At 57.3% G+C, this 11,082-nt stretch overlaps 1 protein-coding gene across 2 annotated transcripts in view; it reads right to left on the reverse strand.

Moving 5' to 3' along the window:
- The window catches only part of RAI1 (retinoic acid induced 1), a 76,200-nt gene extending 69,252 nt beyond the window's left edge, over positions 1-6,948 (reverse strand). Inside the window, exon 1 of one of the 2 annotated variants that reach the window (XM_054080426.1) lies at positions 6,810-6,948. The gene's annotated coding sequence lies outside the window, so the exon portion shown is untranslated. The remainder of the gene's footprint in view (positions 1-6,809) is intronic. The other variant, XM_054080427.1, reaches the window with a different exon arrangement.
- Between the last annotated feature and the right edge of the window lie 4,134 nt (positions 6,949-11,082).

Consider the following 11,082-nt stretch of genomic DNA (forward strand, 5'->3'; position numbering starts at 1 on the left):
ACTCAGAACTGAGAGTCATTATTTGTGATTAACTCACCCAGAATCTGTGATTTTTTTACATGTTATTTTGCTACTTGGCTGTGGAGTGAAATAGCTCCTTAGGAAAAAGGAAAAAGCGAATCATCCACCAGCACAAGATTATCTTTCCAGTGGACTCCAGTAGATCCCCAGCAACCTCGATCAAAAGCAATTAAGACTCTCATGGTGGCTTCAGGGTTTTCTTCTTGTGTTCCTGGACACAGGCTGCCCAGGGCAGTGGTGGAGTCACCATCCTTGGAAGGGTTCAAAAAGCTCGTAGACATGGCATTTTGGGACACGGTTTAGTAGGTATGGTGGAGTGGGGCTGATGGTAGGACTGGATGATCTCAGACGTCTTTTCCAACATCAATGATTCTATGGTTCCATGTTGTAGATTCCCTCCGTGGCGGCACTAATCAGCTGAGCCCACCCTGCTCCAGCCCCCTGCTTTTCCAGGTTGGGGCAGGCGCTGAGTAGCACACTCAGCTGCTTTTGGAGCGTGGGTGTTTGTTTCACATGTCCCCAAAGAGTCCCCTCAGAAGGCCATTCCAGGCAGGAAACTGCTGCTGCTCTTGGCCAGGGAATTGCATGGGGAAAACCAGTTTCACTTTCTTTTGAAAAAAGCCTCTGAGTGAGGAGTTTGTTCTGGAGAGATGGAGAACCGCCAGGATCTCACAGGCTCTGCTCCTGCCTGTCTGCCAGATTCCTTCCAGCACCAATTTGGCTAGTGTGGCGGTTGCCGTAGTGGTTTTGGGGGGAATAATGACTTGTTTGGATAATGACTTGAGGTGCACAGGGCACTGCTATGCCCCATCTCTCTTTGAGCACTCACATGTTACCTTGTTGACTTTGCAGACAGGGAAACAGAGGCACAGAGTTGGCTCTGGAGACGTCCAGACCTCCAGCAGTAACTCCAGCTGCAGCACTCGGATGTTCCAACGATGTCTACGTGCAGCAATATCAGCGTACCACCCACAACCTGGTTGAACTTCCTAAGATCCCCCAACGAGGGATCTCCGTCTCCTCTCTGTCCCCAACTCACCCAACTGTGAGCCACCAGCCTTGGTCCTTCTCTCAAGCATCAGTTTCTGTCTCTGGCACCCAACGGGTGCTTCTCCCAGCAGCTGGGCTTTGCCCCACTGATGCTCAGCTACCCCCTTTCTCCCCACCATCCCCAAGAGGGCATCACGACAGGGCTTGTGCATCTCCGCCGCGGCTGGTGACAGCGGGGCAGACAATGACATTTGCTGCAGGAGCCTGACATTGAACCCAGCCAGTCAGAACGGCGGGTGTTTTGCTGGCAAGGGTAAAGGCTCCGCTTCGACACCATCAGCAAGGGGACAGGAGAGGGAGGGGAAAGGAAAAAAGCCGAAGCAGCAGCCAGACAGCTGCCTCTTCCTCCTCCTCCTTTTGTGCAGAAATGTGTTTTTGTTTGTCAGTCAAACAGATTGTTTTCTCCTTCTTTGCAGGCCAATTGTTTCTGCTCCTGCAAGATAAGGGATTGAAAAGGGCTATATTTTTATGGCACTGAATCTAGGCCCTCTGAATTGGAGGGGAGACATCAAGTGGGAGGAGATTCCTGTTCAAACCAACACTCCTCTCCCCAGTTCCACACTCCAATCCTATTTCCACCCCCATTTTCCTTTTTTCTCCTTCCTTCTCCTGCCTGGAGCTGCCTCTCAGCCCTCTCGCTATTTAATCTCTGTCTCTCTGGACGACTCAGGAGGTTTACACAGCTCCGTCCTCTTTGCACCATCTGCTGAAAAGAATCTGCCTTTCCCCTCACCGCTCTGTCTGGTGGCTCCTCCTGCCATCCTTCCCCCTGAAAAAACGGGAGAGCAAAGCTGGTGCTGCCACATGTGTATGTCCAGATGAACAAAACCCGGGACAGGGTTTTCCTTTCCTGTGAAGGTTTTGCCCAGAAAAAAACGCCTTGGAGATCCGGATCCCATGCGTGGTGCATGAGCAGGAAGCAGGAACGAGGGAGGAAGATGGTTAATAAGAGCAAGCCCAGATTAGGATAAAACAGCAGGTTCCTCTTCCAGCTTCCAGAGGAGCCGTTTTCCAGCCTTCTTCCTTTCTCTTGTTGGATTCTCCCAAATCCACAATCCAGATGGGATGCTATGACTCACGGTGATGGAAACACTGGAGCAATGACCACTGAACAATTGTAAGCATCGTATTCACGCCATCGGAGCAGATCCCCAAGCCAACGAACCTGGAGAAGGTCCTTGCTCTGCAGACCATCAAGGCTGGAGGCAACACCAGCCTCACAAGTGGTGAGGATGCCTATGTCCCAAACACGAGTCCTTCGCTCCTGTGTACTGATCACACTGAGCTTCGTTGGTTGGTGCTGAGGACCGGAGGGAGGTTTTGCCTCCCATCCTCGGGGGATGATAGCCTGAAAAGGGGCAGCGTGGTTCATATCCAACTCATAAGCTTCTCAGAGCTCAGGCTTGAGGACTGAGATTCACTCAATTAATTTTGCTTTGGCAAAAAGTCCATTTTTATTGCTATTTCATGCCTTCAGTATAGATTTTCCCTGCTCGTCTCAAAGGGATAATAAAACTCGACTCGTTCTTTTTATAAAAGTCTCACACTCCCTCTCTCACCAGGCTCCGTGTTCCCCAGCTAGAGATGTAAATTTAAAGGGGAAATGCTGTCATTTAAAACAAAACAAAACCAAAAAAAGCAACTCAGAAAGCCCATCTTTGAGCATATTCCAGCTCTCAAAACTAGGCCGTACAACCCAAGCAAAACCCAAGCAGCCGCCTTCCCGCGGCAAAACAGTCTCCCCGCAGAGATGCCCACCCTCCTGCCTGGGACTGGGGGTGACTGGAAGCCGTTCTCCACCTTGCATGGCTGGTGGTGGCCCTCTTCTTGCTGTGACATGTCGGTTTTTGCCAGCTGGGTGCTGGCGAGCGCAGGTGGCAACCGCTGCTTGGAGAAGGCCCTCTGCGCTTGGCCATGACACGGGCTCCCCAGCACCTGCACCTGCCTACCTCCTCCTCTTCCTGCACCGCAGGCGTGGGGTGAAAGCCTCGCTGCTGCTGGCCCCAAGCAGCTGGATGAGCCCTGCTGGGGAAATCCCAAATTCAGGCAATGTGTGAGCAATTGATTTTGGATTATGTTTCCGTGGAGGCAGGAAACAGTAGGACAGGATGCTGACAAGACGATGCACAGGTCTGCCCGCTCCATCCCAGCTGGGATGCATCCTGCTTCATCTTTGGATGGGCTGTAGCTGCGGAGCATCCCTCCGAGAGGTGAAGAAGGAAAGGGGAAACTGCCTTTCCTCTGCCTCATGCCCTGCTGAGGTGGATAGGATATGAGTGGAACGCAAGTCGCATTGCTGGAAAGCTGTCCTTTGTGAGCAGCGGCAGTCACCTGGGGGCAGGGGAGGAACCTCAGCACCCGTGGTTTTTAAAAGCAGGTTAGACCCAGGTATCTGCCAGGCACAGCCTGAAGGACTCAAGACGGTTTCCTCCTGCCCTGGCTGCGTGTTTGATTTGGTGATGTGCATAAATCTGCTGACACCAGGACTCTCCCTGCCTTGGTGGAAACCAGGAGCAAATCCAAAGCAGAGCAAAGCTGTGCAACACAAGAGAAGAAACCAACGCGGTGCCAACCAGCACGCTGCCACCACACCAGCCCTGTGCCCCAGCCTGGGACTGGACCAGCCAGGAACAGGCTGAGAGGTGACAGCCTTCACCAGGTGCTGCACGTGCAAACATTTCTCCTTCTCACCATCCTTTTCCCTTTACCTGCGCCCCGCTGCGAAGCTGTCAGGAACGCCAAAGCCCTGCCTGCATCTGGCAGGGTAGGCAGCACCTACAGCAAGAGGAAACCCACAGCTCGCTCTGTTCCTGCAGGTGCGCCTCCAACCGACAAAAGTTTTAGGGCAACTCGTGCTGGGATGGGCAGGAGAAGAAAGACAAAGGTGAGGAAACCCTCAGTGATATCACGCTCCCTGGCTAACTGATGGCCCGTCACCTGCGGGCTCAGCTCCATCAGTTAAACCAAAGTCGTGCTGCTTCCTCTCTGATGGCAGAACAAACTGTCTTTCCCTGCCACGAGCTGCTAAGCCTGAGGGATGATACAGAAAACAATGCCGCAGCTCCCCCATTTCAGAGGAAATCAGTTGGGGTCCCTAGATTTTCCTGCAGAGCCCTCACAAGACCCAACCCTCCAGGCTGGAAAATCCTTAGCGAGCTGTGACAACCTCTGCAGCTCAGGCAGAGGCGAGAGATGATTAAGACTGGCTGAAATCTCACAGGACTTTGACGTCTGAGAGGCCCCATGCAAGACAGAGAAACAACCCCAGGCTGCTCCTCGCAACCCATGACTCCCCTCACCTTAGCACCGGGCTGAAGGGAGACCAAGGACTGAGCGAGGCCAGGAACCAGGTCACTGCTGCTGGTTTCCAGGCAGCAGAGGTTTGGAAGAGCAGAGGATCATTTAGCAGAACGACAGTGAAGGTTCAGAGCAGAGCCTTCAAATTACACGCTACAGAGCACTTTTCCTGCCTAAAAGGTCTCTGAAATGACTGTGGCGGCTCTGAAACGAAGCACTCTGCATGCAATTGTTCCCTGGGGCTTGCAGAGGAGACAGAGCCAGGAGAGGAGAGGTGGGTCTGTGGTCCCTGGCAGAGGCAGCTCCTTGTCAGATGAGGATACATGCTTCTTCTAGGCTCCCCGGAACAGCCTCCCTAAATCTCCCTGGCAGCTTCTACCAGTCGCGGTATTTTTTTTATTATTTTGTTTAATTTCTCACTTCCTGCCTTGAACTTCACACAGCTCTCAGCCCCAGGCTGCAGAGCTGCTGCTCGGGGTGCCGATGCACCCAGCCTGGGGTCCGAGCCCCGTGCACAACCCCACGCCAAACCCCTCCACTACCATGGTTTCTGCCATGCCTTGAGGCACACCTCGATCCCAAAGGGAACAGAGAGGGAAGAGAGCTCAGGGGAAACGTGTCCTTTTCTCCATCTCCCTCAGCTCCTTCCCATCTGCCTTCACGCCATCCCCCAGCAGCTCAAGGTCCATTTTCATCAGCCAGTGACAGACACCAGGAGACGCGGTCTCGGCGCTGGCTGCGCTCCTGGCGGTGCAGCGTAGGGCACTGTGCACAGCCAACCTCCGTCTCGCCCCCCCGTAGGTGCCCCCACCCTCTCCCACCACGCACGGGTGACAGCACCCACATCCGCAGAGCCACAGCGCTGCTCGACCAGCTGGAGGATGCAACCTGCCAACCCAGGGAAGACAGCTGCGGGGCAGGAGCGCTCTGCAAAGTCCCAACACCCAGCAGAAAACCATTTCTGGATCCTCAAAGAGGCTCCAGTGATACCCAAGAGCTTGGGGTGCCGGAGCTGAACTGGGAGAGCCTTCCGAAGGTGCTGGCACCATCAGAGATCCTGCTCTCCACTTCTCCCATGTCAAACCCCCACTGTTGTTTTTGTTCCTCCAAAACATCACTTTGGGAGGTCACCTGAGGGCAGGCAGCCAGGACACCACTCACAGCCAGGGGGAGAGCAGGCGGGAACCCAGTAGCCACAAGAGCTTTTGCAAAGCCAAATTTGCTCACATCTAGCGGATGGCGTCGCACTCTGTCAAAGGTGGTGGGGAGCGAACACAGACCCCAGCAGCTGCCCGCTCTGACGTCAACGAAAACCTCCGGCAGGTCTGCGACGTCAGCCGCGACGCTTTGCCACCGGCCAGAGAACCCTCGGGATGCCGACCCCCAGGCTTGGGGAAGAGGCTGGCCAGCATCTCCGTTGGGATCCCCATGCCCCACCATGAATACTTCCAGGGGGTGGTGGGAAGGGGACACACACAGCCCACACACACTGCAACTCAGCTGGAATTTAGCAGCTTAAAAGCAGCTGCAGGAGGAGTGTTGGGGGCGCCGGGGCTCCCTGCCTGCCTTCCTCCAGGGGGATTCGGATTCACCAAGTCCCCCATCCGCATCCCAGCGCTGCCAGCCGGGAGCACCGCGGCCACCCGCGGGCTCTGCGCACCCGTGGGGCCGAGGGGAGCGGGGAGCCCCTCGCTGTCCCCCCCGGGACGTCATCAAACGAGGGGCCAGGAGGGGAGCAGAACGGGCTGCGGCCAGGGGAGCGCGGGCGGAATGCAGAGCGGGTGCAGAGGGAAGGGAAGAGGGAAGGGAAAAGGGAAGAGGGAAGAGGGAAGAGGGAGGAGAGAAGTGGGAAGAGGGAAGAGGGAAAGAAAGGGAGAAGGGAAGTGAAAGGAAAGAAAGGGGAAAAGGAAAGAAAGGAGGAAGGGAAGGGAAGGGAAGGGAAGGGAAGGGAAGGGAAGGGAAGGGAAGGGAAGGGAAGGGAAGGGAAGGGAAGGGAAGGGAAGGGAAGGGAAGGGAAGGGAAGGGAAGGGAAGGGAAGGGAAGGGAAGGGAAGGGAAGGGAAGGGAAGGGAAGGGAAGGGAAGGGAAGGGAAGGGAAGGGAAGGGAAGGGAAGGGAGAAGAGGAAAGAAGGGAAGAGGGAAGGAAAGGGGAAAGAAAGGGAAGGGGAAAGGAAAGTGGGAGAGGAAGAGGGAAAGGACGGGAAGAGGGGAAGGGAGGAGGGCAGGGAAGACGGAAGAGGGAAAGGAAGGGAAGAAGGCAGAGGAGAGGGCAGGGAGGCGGGCAGGGGAGCCGCAGAGCCCGCGGGAGCCGCGGCTGCAGCCGCTGCGCCGCGCAGGACGGGGCGGTAACGCGGGGCGGCGGGCGGGGACCCCGCGCTCCCCCCTCCCCGAGCCCAGGCCGTGTCCCCTCGTCCCCCCCCCAGCCCCGGAGCCCCCTCGTACCTGCGTCTCAGCGGCGGCGCTGGGCGGGGGCGGCCCCGGCCATCCCCGGCGGCCGCGCCGCGCCGTGCGAGCCGCCTCGGCGATGTCAGCGGGCGGGAGCCCCGCGCGGCGCCGGGAGGGAGGGCAGGACACGCGGGGGCATGACCGAGCGCCGCCGGGAGCGCGCCCGCCGCCTGCCCGCGACCGCGGCGACACCTGCCGGCCGGAGGCGGGGGACACGCGCCTCACCGGGAAAGGGAGCCGCGCATCGCTGGGAAGCGATGGGGCACGCGCGCTCCCAGGAAGGGGATCGCGCATCACCGGGAGGGGATGGGACAGGCGCGCTCCCGGGAAAGGGACCCGTACATCACCGGGAGGGGATGGGACACGCGCGCCCCCGAGAACGGAACGGGACCGCGCGCCGCGGGAGCGAACGGGACATGCGCGTCACCGGGAGGGAATGGGACACGCGCGCTCCCGGGAGGGCACGGGATCGCGCGTCACCGGGAAAGGGATCGCGCATCACCGGGTGGGGGTGGGATACGCGCGCTCCCGGGAGAGAAACGGGACACGCGCGCAGCAGGGAAGGGAACGGGACATGCGCGCCCCCGAGAACGGGACCCGCGCGCTCCCAGGAAGGGGATCGCGCATCACCGGGAGGGGATCGGAAGCGCGGCCTCCCGGGAACGGGACCGAGCGTCACCGGGAGCGAAACGGGACACGCGCCGCGCAGGGAGGGAACGGGACCCGTGCATCACCGCGGGGGAACGGGGGACACGCGCTCCCGGGAACGGGACGGGACGGAGCCGAACGGCAGCGGGGGGGCGGGCACCGCGCTTACCGGGCACCGGGAACCCCACGGCAGGCGCTGGGCACGGCAAATGGGGCACCGGGCATCGTAGGGAAGTGATCGGGCAGAACGTGCTGGGCACCGGGCACCGGGCACGGTGGAGACCGGAGCTGGGTGCAGGGTGTCCTGCTGAGCCGCACCCACCGGGTGATGGTGCTGGACCGGCACCGGGAGCAGGGCAGCCTCCTGGGCAGCACCCACTGGGTGATGGTGCTGGGCACCGGGTGCTGGTACTGGGAGCAGGGCACCCCACTGAGGAGCACCCCTGGGTGATGGTGCTGGGCACTGGGTGCAGGGCACCCCACTGAGAAGCACCCCTGGGTGATGGTGCTGGGCACTGGGTGCAGGGCACCCCACTGAGAGCACCCCTGGGTGATGGTGCTGGGCACTGGGTGCAGGGCACCCCACTGAGAAGCACCCCTGGGTGATGGTGCTGGGCACTGGGTGCAGGGCACCCCACTGAGGAGCACCCCTGGGTGATGGTGCTGGGCACCAGGTAATGCTGGGCAGCGCGCACAGAGACCACACTCCAGATCCTGGGGCAGGATTTAGACCTGGATTTGGAGCTGGGTCTGTCTCTGGGCTTGGATTGACATTTGGATCAGGGTCAGACCACATGTGGAGCTGCACTTGGATCTGGGGCTGGATTTAGATCAGGATTTAGATCCACATCTGGATATGCGTTTGGAGCTGGATTCAGATCCTCATCCGGATCTGCATTGGCATCTGAATCTGGAACACATAACCTTTGCAAAGCATGGACTTGGGGTGTCCAAACCCCGGCTCTCCTAGCATCTTACAGCAGCCCCGATGGGTGCCCAGCGTGCCGCGGGGTGCTCGCTCCCCATGGGTGCTGCCCCAGGCAGCTTGGGATGCCCCAGGGGAGCTGGAGCCTGCAGAATTCCTGGCCTCTGAGCTGAGGGGAGGGACAAAATGGCAGTGGTCCCGCTGGCCTTGGCTGTTGCTCGGCAGAGCGTCTGGGGCTGAACGTGCTTCAAGGAGGAGCTGAGGTCAGGGAGGGGGGCGAGTGCAGGAAACGCATTAAGCAAGGAAAATTGGCTGCTGCCTGATGCTTGCTTGGGATTTTCCTCTCCATCAGGTAGCTGGAATAAGCCCTTTCTGTTCAGCAGCTGCAGCTGGTTAACCACTGCATCTCAGGGGTGGCATTGGCTCTTCACATTGAGGGGTGGCACTCAGGACCCCTCCCGTTTGTGTCCCCAGAGCCGACACCCAGCTTCGGCCTCGCTGACGTGTGCAGGTATTTTTAGCGGGAAGATTCTGGGCTCTCGCAGCCCGGCTGCTAATTTATAGTCCTGTTTTCCTATTAAAATAAAAGCCTCTCTCTTATTCCCGAACGTGAGAGCCAAAGCGAAACTATGAGGAAGTGCCCTGTTTGCAGAACACGCTGTGAAACGCACAAAGGAAGTGAAGCAAAAACAGCTTTTTGCACGTTTTTTTAGTCTCATTTTAGCTGCGATTTGGAACCGCGAAAGGGAAATCTCTCCCAGCAGGATGTGCACAGCGGGAGGGGTGCGTTGAGCTGCTGGTGTCCCTTTGGAGCAGGGCCATCTGCCTGATGAGGGACAGCAACCTCCATGGGTGCCTGCTTTGTCCCTAAAGGGGTGTCAGGTCCCTTGGGGGTCCCAGGGACGGATGCTGGAGCAGCGTGTCCCCCGTGGGGCCAGCCAGGCGGGAATGGCAGCCGATGGCAGGAAATACCTGCTGCTCTGCCGCTTCCCCAGCCAAAGAGAACAAGCAAGAGAGTGTTTGGAGGGTGGCTGCGGCCGTGTGCGGCAGGAGGAGCCTCCGAGGGACACATGGGTCATTGTTCCTTGAGTGTGGCAGGGCGGAAATTCAGATGGACCCGTTGTGTGCCACCCTCCAAGCACTGCCAGGGGCTGATCCAGGCTGTGAGTGGGACCCAGGAGCTGCCAAAGTGGATCAGGCCGGGAATTCACCAAACCCCACATCTGGCGGCGGAGCCGCTCATAGCAGCGGTGGCGGAGCCTCGATGGGATAACCCGCTTGACAGGGCTCTCCTGCTCCTCACAGCTAGAGCATGGTGCGTGTCCAAGGACTTGTAGCCTTTCCAGACCTCTTGCTGATACTTCTCGTGACCCAGCTGTCTGTCTGTCCGCTCTCCTGGCAGCACCTTTCCATCACCTGGAAAGATGTTGGATGTCGTCTGGTTTTGAGCTGCACTTTGCCATTTCTTTAAGTGCTCCCCCGTGTTTTCCTTTTGCTTGTACAGCGCCTTTTACCACCAACACTCCCCCGTTTCTTTAAAAAGGAAGAAAAAGATGTGCAGAATCTGCCTAGCCTTGCAAATCCCTAATTACCCTCTGTACGTCCTAGCAAACAGGCTTCCCTTTGAGCAGCGCTGCTGTCACCAGGGAAGGGTTGCAGGCTCTCGCCAAAGTGGCTGATAACGCTGGTCCTCCCTGCTGCCTTCTGAGGGAGAGCAAAGAGGGGTTTGTCTTGCTGCTCGAGGAGAAGAGAAGAGAAGAGAAGAGAAGAGAAGAGAAGAGAAGAGAAGAGAAGAGAAGAGAAGAGAAGAGAAGAGAAGAGAAGAGAAGAGAAGAGAAGAGAAGAGAAGAGAAGAGAAGAGAAGAGAAATGTGCTGCTCTCCTTCTTGGCCTCCGTGCTTTGCCCTTTCTCAGCAACTGGCCAGATTGTTTCCATTAGGAGAGGCTGACGATCCAAGTATTTGTCAATGGGCAGGAGAAGATTTGCTGATCATAACTGCTGTTCCCTAGAATAATGTTGAGTGAGGTGCTTGGCGTGTAACCATCCTTTTATGGTAAAATTAGGGATAAATGCTCGGTGGATTTGCATTTGAAGTTGATTGATATGTGGCATTAATTCACACGCAGATCATTTTGTATTTTGAGATTGCTGAGCAAGGAATAATTTTTATTTTGGGTCAAAGATAAGGGCATTGTGTTGAGATGAAATATGCAGGGGGTTTGATCTGTGTCACAGGCAGTGCGTTTCTCTTTGCTGGGTAAGGTGATAGCAGGTCTGCATCAGCCGTTCCTGCCCTTGCTTTTAAGTGCTCTGGGTCTGTGCCTGGTGCAAGGAATAACCCCCTGCTGCTGCTGAACGCCAGGACATGGCTCCGACTTTCTGAGCTTTGGAATTTCCCATTATGAAACAAAAAGAAGCAACCTGTTTTATCTTATTTATTTATTTGTGTGCAGGCAGAAGGCTGTGCCACTGAGAAGCATTAACTAAATAGAGCGGTGCAGCTTGATCTCTACAAGAAAGCAACGGGCAGAGCATTGCCGAGCTGGCAATGCCTTTCAAACCTACATCTGGCAACCTGGACTGAAGCTGCTGGTGGCACCTTGGCCCTCCCAGTTGCTCTGCGCAGGTCCCTGCTCTTGCACCAGCCCTTGGAACACATGCCAGGTCAGGCAGCACGACGAATGGGTCACTGGGGGG

The sequence above is a fragment of the Cuculus canorus genome, chromosome 15 (assembly GCF_017976375.1).
Source record: "Cuculus canorus isolate bCucCan1 chromosome 15, bCucCan1.pri, whole genome shotgun sequence".
In the NCBI taxonomy this organism is placed as follows: Eukaryota; Metazoa; Chordata; class Aves; order Cuculiformes; family Cuculidae; genus Cuculus; species Cuculus canorus.